Source organism: Rutidosis leptorrhynchoides, chromosome 6 (assembly GCF_046630445.1).
Source record: "Rutidosis leptorrhynchoides isolate AG116_Rl617_1_P2 chromosome 6, CSIRO_AGI_Rlap_v1, whole genome shotgun sequence".
Classification (NCBI taxonomy): Eukaryota; Viridiplantae; Streptophyta; class Magnoliopsida; order Asterales; family Asteraceae; genus Rutidosis; species Rutidosis leptorrhynchoides.
The window spans coordinates 228,769,369-228,784,038 of NC_092338.1; positions in this window are offsets into that span (position 1 = coordinate 228,769,369).

The following is a 14,670-nucleotide window of genomic DNA, read 5'->3' on the forward strand; positions in this document are numbered from 1 at the left end:
GTATACTATCTTAATGGACTCACAAAATAGGTATTACTGTTGGGCTCCCATATTTATGTTTTCTAATTGGGCCGTGTATTCTCTCTTGGGACGAAGACATGTTGATAATGAATCCTGAAATGATGAGGGTAGAGATAATAAAGATGATGATATTGGTATGTTATAATGAATTTAGTCGAAAATAGATGAATGATGATGATTTCAAATAGAAACGATAAGGGTTAAAAGAATTAATGTACCCATTTAATATAGAAAAGCAAAGACAGTTGTATGGTTGAGGGTGTTTGCGTGGAATGAGAGGTCTCGGGTTCGAGCCCTGGCAATGGCGTTATTTTTTTTAGCTTGTTTCTTTGAAGGTAGTTACTCATTTATTATTATTATTATTACTATTATTATTATTATTATTATTATTATTATTATTATTATTATTATTATTATTATTATTATTATTATTATTATTATTATTATTATTATTATTTATTGTTATTATTATTGTTATTCTAAATTATTATTATTCTAATTATTATTAATATCATAACTAGTACTAGAATAATTATTACTATTATTATAGGATTAAGATTATGGTTATTATTAATATATTATCATTAATATTGTTATTGTTTTAATGTAAATCTTAACGATAAAATAATGATATTTGTATAATATGAAAGTAGTATAAGATTATATTAAGATGATGATAGTAAAATCTATTTTTTTATAAATATTATTATTATTATCATTATAAAGATATTACAAATTTTTACTTATTATTATTATTATTATTATTATTATTATTATTATTATTATTATTATTATTATTATTATTATTATTATTATTATTATTATTATTATTATTATTATTATTATTATTATATAAATATTATTATTATTATCATTATAAAGATATTACAAATTTTTACTTATTATTATTATTATTATTATTATTACAACTATATTATTATTATTGTTATCATTTTTACTACCAATATCATTATTATTATTATTACAATAAAAGTAGTCATATAAAATTTTACTTAATAAAACTAGATTAGTATTTTTTATATATAAATTATTTAAAGTATATAACATAAATATTTATTAAATTATTAATAAAAGACATAAATTATAAAATAACATTTATATCATTAATTATATACAAAATTGTTCGATTACCATTATATGTGTTAATATATATACCTGATCTAGGTTCGTGAATCCGAGGCGAATCCTGCATTGTTCAGTTCCGTCGTATGCATATTTTTACTACAAAATATCGTATCGTGAGTTTCATTTGCTCCATTTTTAAACGCTTTTGCAATATATATTTTTGGAACTGAGAATACATGCGCTGCTTTTATAAATGTTTTACGAAATAGACATAAATAATCGAAACTACATTCTATGGTTGGATTATCGAATTGAATATCACCCTTTTTAGTCTGGTAATCTAAGAATTAGGGAACAGACACCCTAATTGACGCGAATCCTAAAGATAGATCTATTGGGCCTAACAACCCCCATTCGGGTTACGGATGCTTTAGTGCTTCGATTTTATCATGTCCGATGAGAGTCCTGGAATGATGGGGATATTCTAGACGCGTTTTGTTAATGTCGATTACCAGGTGTTCACCATATGAATGATTTTTATCTCTATGCAGTTTTTGCGAAATGCCTGATATGAGATGATGTTTATGAAAAATGGAAATGAAATCTTGTGGTCTATTGAAATTATTGAAATGATTGTTTACGATAAACCTATGAACTCACCAACCTTTTGGTTGACACTTTTAAGCATGTTTATTCTCAGGTATGAAAGAAATCTTTCGCCGTGCATTTGCTCATTTTAAAGATATTACTTGGGGTCGTTCATGGCATATTTAGGACAGTACCTCGCAATGGGACCAAATGTTGAAGACTTTGTCCAGGTGGATTAGGACGGGTCGCTTCAACGTAAATATTATATTATATATAATTAATTATATAAATTAAATATATTATATATTAAATATTATTATTAATCGTTGGCAGCCTTAATTATTTGTGTGTGAGCTGGAATCCATACGATGAGAAGAATTTGGTTATAAAAGCTCGAGTTAATTTGCTTGTTGAATTCATTTTTTCATTCCCCCATATATATGCTCCGTATATTACTTAAAGTTAATTAATAATATTAATATTATTAAGAATAATATTATTATTAATCTTATCGTTATTATTATTAATATTATACATAAAATACTATGACGAAGTCATGAGCGCATTATTTTCAAAACAAGTTTTCAAGCGGGATAGAGCTAAGGAAATTATGGCTTATAGCTATGGAGGTTATGGGTAATGTTCGGGGGTATGCTCACGAGGTCAACCTAGTATTTTTCATCTCTGTTGCGTCTACGTACCTTTCCTGCAATATTGAATCACAATATTGATACGTGAGCACTCATAACTTAACTTTTATATATTATTAGTGTATCCCTGACTAGTGCTCGAGTATATAGGATTATGCATGCTTGTACGTTTGATATTGTTGTTAGTAAAGTTATGTTGAATCCTTGATGTTATGCGAGGTGTATATGAAATAGTTATATTTTTATTGCAAAATACTATTAAATACGATACAATTTTACACAAGTTATTTATTTATTTATAGAGTGGATATACCTAAACCTTGCTACAACACTATAGGCAGTGTACCTAATCGTAGAGTAGTGTAGTTTTTAGTAAGTTCGGTTCGTTCCGCAGGGAGCTAGCCAAGTTTAACGCTATATTTTTAAAACTATATTTGTATATATATAAGTAATATTATTATTATTATAAAAGGGGATTTTACCGTTAAATGACCGGTTTGTCGATTTTAAAACTTTAGTCACAATTAAAACCTAATGTAAAATATTAAATATACAAATGACTTAATTTAAGGCGTAAAGTAAATGAAGATAAATAAAAATGCGATAATTGAAAGTACGATAATTAATAATACAATAAATAAAATGACAGTAAATAAAAGTGCGATGAGATATAAAATAAAGGAATTATGCTTATTTAAACTTCCGTAATCATGATGTTTGACGTGTTAATTTTAGTTTATTGTCATGGGTTAATTGTCCTTTGTCCTGGATTATTCGATATGTCCATCTGGTTTTTGTCCATAACAGTCCATCAGTCATAAATATAAAGTACGAGTGTCCTCGTCAAATTATCCTTATACCCGAAGTCAAATATTCCAACTAATTGGGGACTTAAACTGTAATAAGGTTTTAATACATTGTTAATGATTACATCAGGTTATCGACTGTGTGTAATCCAAGGTTTTAATACTTTATTAACAATTACACCAATTACCCTTGAATGTAATCCACCCCTGGTTTAATGAGTCCATTAACTATTAATCCATCCCCGTGTCCGGTCAAATGAACAATAATTTGTATTTATAAATATCCCGCCCACCGTACCCGATTAAGTGTATGTGGTTATTTATAGATACATCAAATTGTAACCTTTATATTAAATTAACAAGGTATCGTTTAGTTAATATAAAGCCCATTAATAGCCCATAGCCTAATTTCCACAAGTGTCGTTCTTTTGTCCAAACCCCAATTATGGTACAAAGCCTAATTACCCAATCTTAATATTTAGCCCAACATCACGATTACTTCGGCTTAAATAAGCATAATAATAATTTAGCTGCGAGAGATTAATTTAAAAAGGTTGAACATAACTTACAATGAGTATTAATAGCTTAGCGTTACACGGACAGAGTTTCGACTTACAAACTTAAAACATTCGCTAACATAACCTTATTATTATTAAACTTAAATTAATATTATAATTAAAATATAAATATAAATATATATTTGAGAGATAGAGAGTAGATGGATATATATTGGTGTACATAAACTCGTACGAAATTTGCAATTTATAGAACCTGACCAGCTACAGTACTCCATGCGAACGCATGGAGTTTCTTCTTCATTGCCATGCGATCACATGGCCGCCTAGGACAGCTCATTTCACTTTGTTTTCTTGTTTGCCGACGGTTTATAAATAATATAATATAATATATATAATTTTATATAATTATATATATTATATTATATTCATGTGCGTAGTTGACTTGTAATTTTTGGTCCGTTGCGTCGCGCGTTGATAGTTGGTTCATGTCTCGGTCCCGGATTTTTGAACGTCCTTGTGTACTATTTAATATCTTGTACTTTGCGTTTCGTGGCTCGTACTCTTGTAATTTTGAGACGTTTCTCATCAATAAATTGAACCACTTGGATTGTACTTTGTACTTTTTAGCATTTTGGTCGTTTGCATCTTCAATTCGTCGATTCTGTCTTTTGTCTTCACCTTTTATTATTTAAACGAATATCACTTGTAAATAGAACAATTGCAACTAAAAACTTGTCTTTCTTGAGGGATAATGCTATGAAATATATGTTCGTTTTTAGCATTATCAAATATTCCCACACTTGAGCGTTGCTTGTCCTCAAGCAATATAAAACTTTGAATAAAAACATATTTGAATCACTTCTTTATTTCTCACACTTTGTACATCAGTGATTTCTATACAGCGGTATGGACAATGATAGTAACGTTGTGGTTTACAGTCCCACATGACTATGAAAATTTAGATCCTTTAAGGAAATTGGATCTTTATGAAAACTTTTGATCTTTTGAAAATTCAATCTAGCTTTTACCCTAGATAAGTTTTCCAGAATAACCCTCCGTATATTACCTTTCGGTAAACTACCGTCCGGTTGTAAAGGAAAGCGTTGAACAAGCAACTGTTGAGGCAATGTCCCGTGACATGCTTTTGATTATGGTCTATATCATGTCGGATGCAATTACTATCCTTTGTAGGAGCAATAGTAAAGATCACCCTATAGTTTTTCGGTCTGGCACAAGGTCCTGTCTTCGACCATGCTATGCAACCACCGTTCTTACGGTTGACACCCGATTTGGTTCAGGCGAGCCAATGAATTCCGATGAATTCTTAGGATTTTACGTGCAATGGTAATGAACGCATTGAAAATAAGGTTTTCAGAAAACAAATCGGTTTGTAATTTGATCAAAATATTTTCTCTTTCAAGCTCGAGTTTAGATATCATCGAATTCCATGCGTTTGTAATTCTCAATCTTTAAGGTCAATCCCAAGGATTGAGTAATATTAGGCTTAAAAGCTGATTTTTGATCTTTAAGGAGATTATCCTTTCTGGGGATCTGATTTATTAGTCTTATAAGCTAATTTGCACGGTGCCCCCATTATATGAGACAGATCCTCTCATGGTTAGGATAAGTCTGACCACATGGCGAACCTGTTTGATGTTGAGGTCCGTGGATTTCCAGCTGATTTTCGAGAAAACTTTTCAAGGTTTTTCGTAGACTCTACAACTGGTCTGGACGAAAACTTCCTGACCTAAATCAAGAAGCGCGTGTCTTTTTCTCGGAAGACTTTACTTCCTTTAAAATTTCATTTATATTATAATAAACTGGGTAAAACTGATTAATAGCGTCCAAAACAAAAGTATCTTCAATTATTTGTACAAAAATATGTGATATATGTTCTAAATAACTTGGTAAATTTTTCCCACACTTGGCTTTTATTTTTCTTTCTTTGCCTTTTTATTCTCCTCTATTCCATTTTAAACGAATTCAAGCGTTTTGAGTTGTTTCTCAATTTATGTCCTTTCTGAGTTAACAATAATTTCGGTGTTAACACCTAGTTTATCGTTCATAAATATGTATAAACATGATTTTGAAATCATTTATTTGAAAATTTTTTAAAAATTTTACTAGAATTGGGTAGTCATTATATAAGACTAGGGATGTTCTTTATTATCAGAGAGCACTAGATTCTAATACAACTACTGCGTTACTAGTATTTTTAATGGTAACCAAGTGTTTAAATTAAAATTTTAAAACCCAAAAGAATTTAACCCCTTCCCACACTTAAGATCTTGCAATGCCCTCATTTGCAAGAAATTAGTAACAATTTAAATTATTGAGGGTGATTAGCGTAAAAAGATGATTAAAATTTTACCAAAGTTTCCAAACATATTGTTGTATGCTTTGAATGATAAATGGTGCACTTCATTTTTTCATTCCGTCTGTTGTTATTTCACATATATTTTGCATTTTGTCGTCAAAATTAATAGCTTTTGCTGAACTTAATACCAGTCTTTGAAAATGCGCTGTCCTACCCTTTTTTGTACAATTGACAATATACAAACATACAAATATAAACATGCATGATAATTTGAAATGGGACTTAATATCCCACTTTCAAATCAAATATGAAATATTAGTACAAAATAATAAAAATTCCAAAAATTTCAAAAAAAGTATCACAATATTATATGTTTAAACATAAGTAGATAAGAACAATAAAAATATAGAAATCACCAACGGAACTATATCAATCTGGATAGGGGTTCCAGTTCATGTCATCGCTCGGGATCCATGGTTGCATATCGGGCTGATGTGGCGGATAGTAAGCAGGTCGAGTCGGGACGTAGTTATGCGATACCTGATATGATAGCTGGCTCATGATCTGATGCTGATGATAGTGCCATCTATCATGCTGGCGTCGCCTGGAGTTCTCGTACACATTCTCGGCGTGCCACTGCTCATACTGACAATGCCTAGCCTCGTTAGTCATTTCTACCTCATCTATATGCTGGAAAAAGTCAGTAGCACTATCCCTAATGACATCCCTAATGGCATACACTTCCTCTATCTCCTCATCCGAACCCCTCTCTACCTGTGGATGGAGGCCCTGATATGGTATTGCCTGATTGCGTCTCCTAGTCAATACCTTTGCACCTTGATAGACTTGCAAACCTAAAGTCTCGTCTTGTTCCCTAACCACCATCATTGGACCCCCTTGTTCCCTATCTACACCTAAATACTCTCCAATGAGAGTAACAAAAATACCTCCTCCTATTATTCCCCCGTCCTGTATACCTTCCACCATTTTGGACAGATAAAAACCAACATAGTAGGGGATATTAACAAAGCCTCTAGTGTCTCAAATGCACTTAAGGTAAAATAAATCGTGTAAGGTCATTTTCTCCTTGTTGTTACCTCTTTGTGTAATCGAGTTTGCTAAGAATCTATGTATTATACGAAGCTCGGCTTTATTAATATCTAAATAGGAGTGTCTTCCTCCCCGCGTAAACACATTAAAATTTGACATACGCCTCCAGATGGCGTTAGCGTCAAAATTTCTATCTACCCTCTCACCATGATAAATCAAATTTGTACAATCAGGTGATAGTAATTCAGCGGGAGTGTAAATCTGTAAAGCCCTGACCATGTCCAGCATGGACATCCTGTACATCCTACGGCCACGTAAAAATCTAAGAAAACTCTTATCGTCTAACCTATCTACATCCTTATTAAAAGCTATAGTACTCATTAGTTCAACACACCACTCTTTATATACAGGCCTACGAGTGGTAAATAAACGTTCCCAATCGAAAAAAGAAGACGTGTCATACCTTTGGATTAGATGCTGCCTAACTGGGTTAGCTAGGTGGACTCTTTCCAAAGGCTCCCAATCTATTACCCTTGGTACTTCTACATTTTTAGTCCAAAGCTTAAATTTGTTACTTTGGTAAGTCGGGTAATCTCTCCAACTTCTATCAAATCTTAAATTGGGATGCAACTGTTCTTCATGAATTGTTGGGTGTTCTATTATATGGTGAACGGGAAATACTACGTAGGCAATAAAAAATTGTGGTTCAGGTTCATAGTATGGCATGTGTTGATCATAATGTTGTTGTTGTTCAGGTTGTTGTTCCAGTTCGTGATATTGTATCTCTAGCTGTGGTTCCGGTAGTTGTTCTTGATCAGGTTCTTGTTTAGGTTCTTGTTCATGATGTCTAGACGATGATGCACCGTCTGTATCTGTATTTCTCTGCAAAATACATTAAACAAAAAAATTTGTGCATCCAAATATGCATTAGTGTTAGCAAAATAACAAATTAAAACAATTACAATAACATGTTTAATCCATATTAAACTTATACTCATTTTCATATTTTTATCAATTTTTCAATTTTTCAAATAAGCATATATGAAAAGGTATACAAAGTTCGTAAGCATTTAACTTAAATAACATGTTAAAATAACTATTACTAGCAATTAAACAAGTTTCAAATGGCATTTACATCAATTTAATCAAGTTCATGAATTTTAGACTTAAAAAGTCTACTTTAATTCTCAAAAATCATGTTTAGGATCAATGTTTGGATCATTTAGAAACCTAAACATATTACACTACTTAATTTAGTAATAATTCATAACAACAATCGGCCATAACCTGTTTATATCAAAAAGCCCCAAATTGCTCAAGAACACAAACCCTATATTTCTAAAAATTTTGAAGTTTGAGACTTCAAATCATGTTAAATAGCATCAATCTAGGTTATACATGCATAATATACTAACAATTTAACTCTAATTACACCAAAAATTATCAAAATCGAATTAGGACAAGTATTAGCTCAAGAACATTAAAATTCGAATTTAAAGAGTTTTAGGGGTGAAATCTTTACCTTTTTGCTTCCCCATCTGAAGAAAGGCATGATTATAGCGGATTATAGCACTAAATTTCGTTGAATTTGGTTGAAAAATGATGATTTTAGGTGATTATGTGTGTGGGTGTTCGTGTTTTGTGTGTGTATTTGTGAAGAGACAGAGTGCTCGCTGCCTTTTGTTCCTGACCAGCGTTCTGGGGCCATGCGATCGCATGGTTACCCAGTGCAACTCCCATGCGATCGCATGGGGTGTGACCTTTTTTTTATATAAAAACTTTAACTTATAAAACAAACATTAATTAGTTTTAAAATTTTTTTTCTTTTAAGAATGAGGGCGTTTCGGTATGTTGACCTAGTTCGTCCCTCGACAAAATTTTAAAAATTGCCATTTTAAAGCGTTGTTTTAAAAACAAAGATTTTTGGGTTTTTTAATGTTTTTGGCATACTTTAAATCAATAAGATTAAAATAAATGATAATAATATTTCTCGTCCCGTCCTCGGGTAAAGCAATTTCGGTTCAACGACCTAGTCTTCAACTCACGACGAATTTTAAATATCAAATTTTTAACTTAATGAAATAAAGTAAATTTTTGTTTTTAAATTCACACCAAACTTAAATTTAAAATGCATAAAATTAAAAATTCATATTAATATTATTATTATTTTTATACATTAATTTTACAAACTTATATTAAAAATATTAATTTTTAAAATATTTAAAAACTTAAATATATTGATTTAAAAAGATTTACAACATTAATTTAATATTTATATATTAATTTTAAAAACAAGGTAAAAATAAAATTAAAAATCTTTTTGGTCTTTTATCCCACTTTAATCAATCAAATATTATCAAAAATATACGCCCCTCTTTTGGGTAAAGTAATTTCGGCTATTTTACCTAGTTTTACTCCTGACGAATTTTTGAAATATTTTGAATTGATTGATTAAAGATATTTATACCTTACGAATAAACGGTAAATTTCGCAGTGATGTAATAAATATTTGTATGATATTAATAATTTCGGTTTCGCATACCTAATTTTATTGAATATTAATTTAATACTTTATTGCGAACGATTCAGCGTTTATTATCAAAAGGTTAAAAGTAATAAAAATAAAATCAAAACTGTACATACTTACCTGAGAATAGAATTCTCAGAGACCTGCTTTAGCCGACTCATAGGAGAGTCGTGTGATTTGGTTTTCCATAGCTACATAAGCGTAACCTCGATTGTTCAATAACTTTTCTTCTAAACATATGAACGGTCCTTCTCTGCATAGAGTAACAAATTCGGTATTTGAATATGTTTGATTGTTCGAAAATTTACTTTCGTGTGGCCATTTTCCGCATTTTTGACATCTTTCAAGGTGTCGTTTTCTTCTTTTTGTTGCGGATTTTGATTTTCCTTTACCAAAATGTATCTTATGATGATTTTTCCTGAGTTCTTTCCTGACTTCATCTATTTTGCCTCTTATGAATGATACCAGTTCACTCGGAAAAGTGTTATTATTACGTTTAGTAATCATAGCGTGTAGTAGTAAACCATGGTTCAGATCAAAGGAATTCTTCATCTCGTAAAACTTAAAAGAAATAAAAATTCAGAACGGAGGGAGAAGACTAGTTCTTTAGGGTCTGCTAGGGAAAGACCATTCGGATTCCATTTTCGAGAACTACACGAAAAAAGAAAATCTAACTCTAACAGAAATATATATTATCCTTAAAAAGACTTGATTCTCCCCACACTTAGTTAGCTGTGGTGTCAAAATTGTGATTAACTTCATTTTTAATTGGACCATCAACAACTTGTATATCTCTGACTTTTGCTTCAAGCCATTTGTTGATTTCCTCTGTAACATTCACAAATTCAATTAACATTGCCTTTTCTTTATGCGACAAATTGGATACTAATCGGTTACATAACTTAAAGTTCCACTTAATCCTAGCATCTTGAATCCGTTTATAAAGTTTCTTCGTTGAACTGTTGAAAACGGGTTCATCTAATTTCGTATCAATAATGGGGTTCTTGGTTATCGGTTCATCATTAGGTGTTTCTTCATCTTCCCCACACTTAGGCATTTTTATTGGTTCAACAGTTTTGGTTGGTGGAGATCTAAACTTTCGGTTCACAAAGGTAACCGATTTGTCACCATCCCTAAGTGTCATTCTATCTTCTCTTACACAATGAACGCTTCGGTGGTACTTAAAAATGGGCGACCTAAAATTAGAGGAATATCAAGGTCTTCCTCCATATTAATAACTATGAAGTTTGCAACAAAGGTGACAAGTAAATTATTGGTTATTCCAACCGAGTGTTTAATGGTTTGGTCAAATAATTGAACACCTATGCTGGTTGGTCTTAATTTACCCACACCTAATCTTTTGTATAAGGAAAGAGGCATAACATTTTCACTTGCTCCTAAATCTGCGAGTGTATTATACATAGCACCATCATTAAGCAAGCAAAAAATGATAAATTCAGCTAGGTCTCCTACTTTAGTAAGTAGAGTTGGTTTGTTAACCTTTTCCGGGTGATCCTTTCTTGGTTCTTTCACTTCTACTTGACTTTCTTGTTCACATTTTTTTTCGTTTCTTGGAATGGGAGGTTTGTATATGAATTCTTCTTCATCACTCCAATTTGAAGCTTCCCCGTCTTTCAATTTTGATTTTTCATATGTTGTTGATAACATATTTATGTTTTCATTCTGAGGGTTTTCTTGGGTGGTGAAATTATGATTGACTTCATTGTCAACTTCCATTGGACCATGTATATAATGTTTAACTATGTGACCATTAACTTTAAATACAATCCCATTTGAATTTATCAACTCTATTGTTCCATATGGGAAAACTCTTTTGACTATGAATGGTCCAGACCATCTTGATTTCAATTTTCCAGGAAATAGCTTGAATCGTGAATTGAAAAGAAGAACTCTGTCTCCTTCTTTAAATTCTTTTGAACTTCTGATTCTTTTATCATGCCATTTCTTCGTTCTTTCTTTATAGATTAATGAATTTTCATATGCTTAATGTCTTAATTCTTCTAATTCATTTAGTTAACTTAACCGTAGACGTCCAGCTTCATGTAAATCAAGATTACATGTCTTCAAAGCCCAAAATGCTTTGTGCTCAATTTCTACTGGAAGGTGACATGATTTTCCTTAAACAAGTTTAAAAGGTGTGGTTCCAATTGGAGTTTTGTTGGCTGTTCTAAAAGCCCAGAGTGCATCCTCCAATTTTATGGACCATTCCTTCGAATTTGATCCTACAGTTTTCTCTAGAATACGTTTTAAAGCTCGGTTGGTATTTTCAACTTGTCCACTTGTTTGTGGATGATAAGCGGTTGAGATTTTATGAGTTATTCCATATCTTTTGAGAACTTTCTCAAGGTGATTATTACAAAAATGAGTACCCCGATCACTTATTAAAGCTTTCGGTGTTCCGAATCTTGCAAAAAGACGTTTTAAAAAATTAACTACAACTCGTGCATTGTTAGTTAGGTGTAACGACCCGCACTTTTTCGATCATACTATACTTATAAGATTAATATTTACATAAATTAAACCTTGCCAACATGATAAGCAATCCAAATTGTCGAGACTTATATTTCCGAAAAGAGTTTTACACAACGTTTGACCGACTAGTTTGACCGATGATATCACGAACTATACAATATATGATAATTATACGTTTGTGTATATAAATGTATATATACATATTTAACATGATTAATAAATGTTTTAATATCTCGTTTTGTATTAATAACAACAAGTTATATGTGTATTTTGAAACTACTAACTTAAGTTTTCAAAACAATAACTATACGTAACGTTATTTGACATAAATACTTAAGACTTATAATGTTATACATATATTGTATAAGTAATGTATTTAATTACTTTTAAAGAACTTAAATACATAAAACCATATAAGTGTATTCACAAAAGATAGCTATATTTGAATCCTCATTTCATTTTTCACAAAATTTCTATACGTATACCTAGAGTATTTGTACTCGTATCATACCTAGCTCCTATACGTATTTACTAATAGTAAATACACATCAAAATCACCACCTAACCAGCCATTATTCATGCCCTTAGAGCTAGGTAATTACTTTTGGATGATTACTTGACTAATTATACAAGAAAACAACTAAAACTTTTGTCCTTGTACACCATCAAAAACGCCACCATCACCACCTTAAATACTTCCATTCATTTCCCATTTTTGATTCACTTTCACTTCAATTATCTTAGCAAAAACACACACTCTTTCAAGAACTCTAAACTCCATAACACTTCAGCAACTTACCAAGAAGATCTAGCTTCAAAAACCATACTAAAACACCATAAGAAAACCATACAAAAACACTTCAAGAAAACCCTCCAAGAACACCAACTTACTTCCAAACTTTCATCCACTTCTATCACCCTTTTGATTCTAGCTTCTTACTCCTCTTTTACAGCAAACTTATCCAAGGAACTTGAGGTAGAATCTATGTTCATAACCTTATTCGATTCATATATATATAGCTATCTTATTTTGTGGTACAAAAGTTTAACAACAAGAACATAGTTTGAATGTTTTCAAACTTGTTTGCAAACTAAATAGATCCTTCTAACTTAACTTTTAAAATACTTCAAGACCTGTAATATAACTTATGTATATGCTAATTTAACAAGGTAAAACTTGGTTTTTCAAAGTATAAGTATTTTTAGAAAAATGGTCATTAAATGATTTTGTTGTAACAAAAATGTTTAACTTCATATGTTTCACTAATGTTTCACTTATGCCGTATGATTTTGAATACAAACCAAGGTATTTACAGTTCATAGTCTTAAAGAAGAACTCGATCCAAGAAGATGGCAATTTGAATCAACGAAAACGGATTTGTAACGAAGAAACTATGACCGAAACAAAATTGGTTATCCTAGATCATTTCAACTACGGGATCAATTGGAAAAAATGATATAAATCACATATTTCTAAGATAACATGATATTTTATATATATGTACTTATAATTCAATTTTATATGGTTCAGGATCACCCGTAAACAATACGAGAAGATTAATCATAAGATCCCATGTTTGTACGCAACACGTCATTTGACAACACCGGTACTTTATGTACGCAACACGTCATTTGACAACACCGGTACCGTGGGTCAAGATTAATCTCGACCAACACATATACGATGGGGTTTTGTTGATTTCGTTGGGGGTTTTATTTATTTCATTGCGGGTATATTAAACATCTAAAAATGAACCATTAAAATTGAATTACTAACATCGGACTGCTAACTACGGACTAAGGAATTATTCAAAGTATTAAAAGTATAACAAGTATATATTTATAACGTTTGTTTAAAAATGAAAACATATTGATATATTATATATGGATAGGTTCGTGATATCAACCGGAAGACCGAGTCAAATTATTTATATCATCAAGACAAGAGTGAGTATATAGTCCCACTTTTAAACTCTAAATATTTCGGGATGAGAATACATGTATTTTATGTTTTACATTATGGACACAAGTAACTGAAAAATATATTCTACGTTGAGTTGTACCACTGGCATACTTCCCTGTAGCTTGGTAACTAATATTTACAGCGGTATTGTAAACGCGAATCCTGTTGATAGATCTATCGGGCCTGACAACCCCAACCGGACTGGACGACCAGTATTCAACGGTTGCACAGTACTTCGTTTGGTGACTACACTTGGTACGGTGTAGTAAGATTTCATATTAAAGGGAATATGCGACGTGAAAATGTTAAGTATGGTTACCAAGTGCTCAACCACTTAGAATACTTTTATGAAACTGTTTATATACGAAATCTTGTGGTCTATATATATATATTGCTGCCGGCATTAAACCTATATCTCACCAACTTTATGTTGACCTTTTTAAAACATGTCTATTCTCAGGTGATTTCTAAAGCTTCCGCTGCATCATGTTGGATCTAACCAGGATCTTGCGTACGCATGTTTGTGTCAAAAATAAAACTGCATATCCGAGATGTTGTATTGTAAAATATGCTAGAAACCGTGTTGTTGTCATCATTTGTAAAGTTTGTAAGTCGAAGATTATCGCTAAACGTTAATCTTCTTTTTATTGT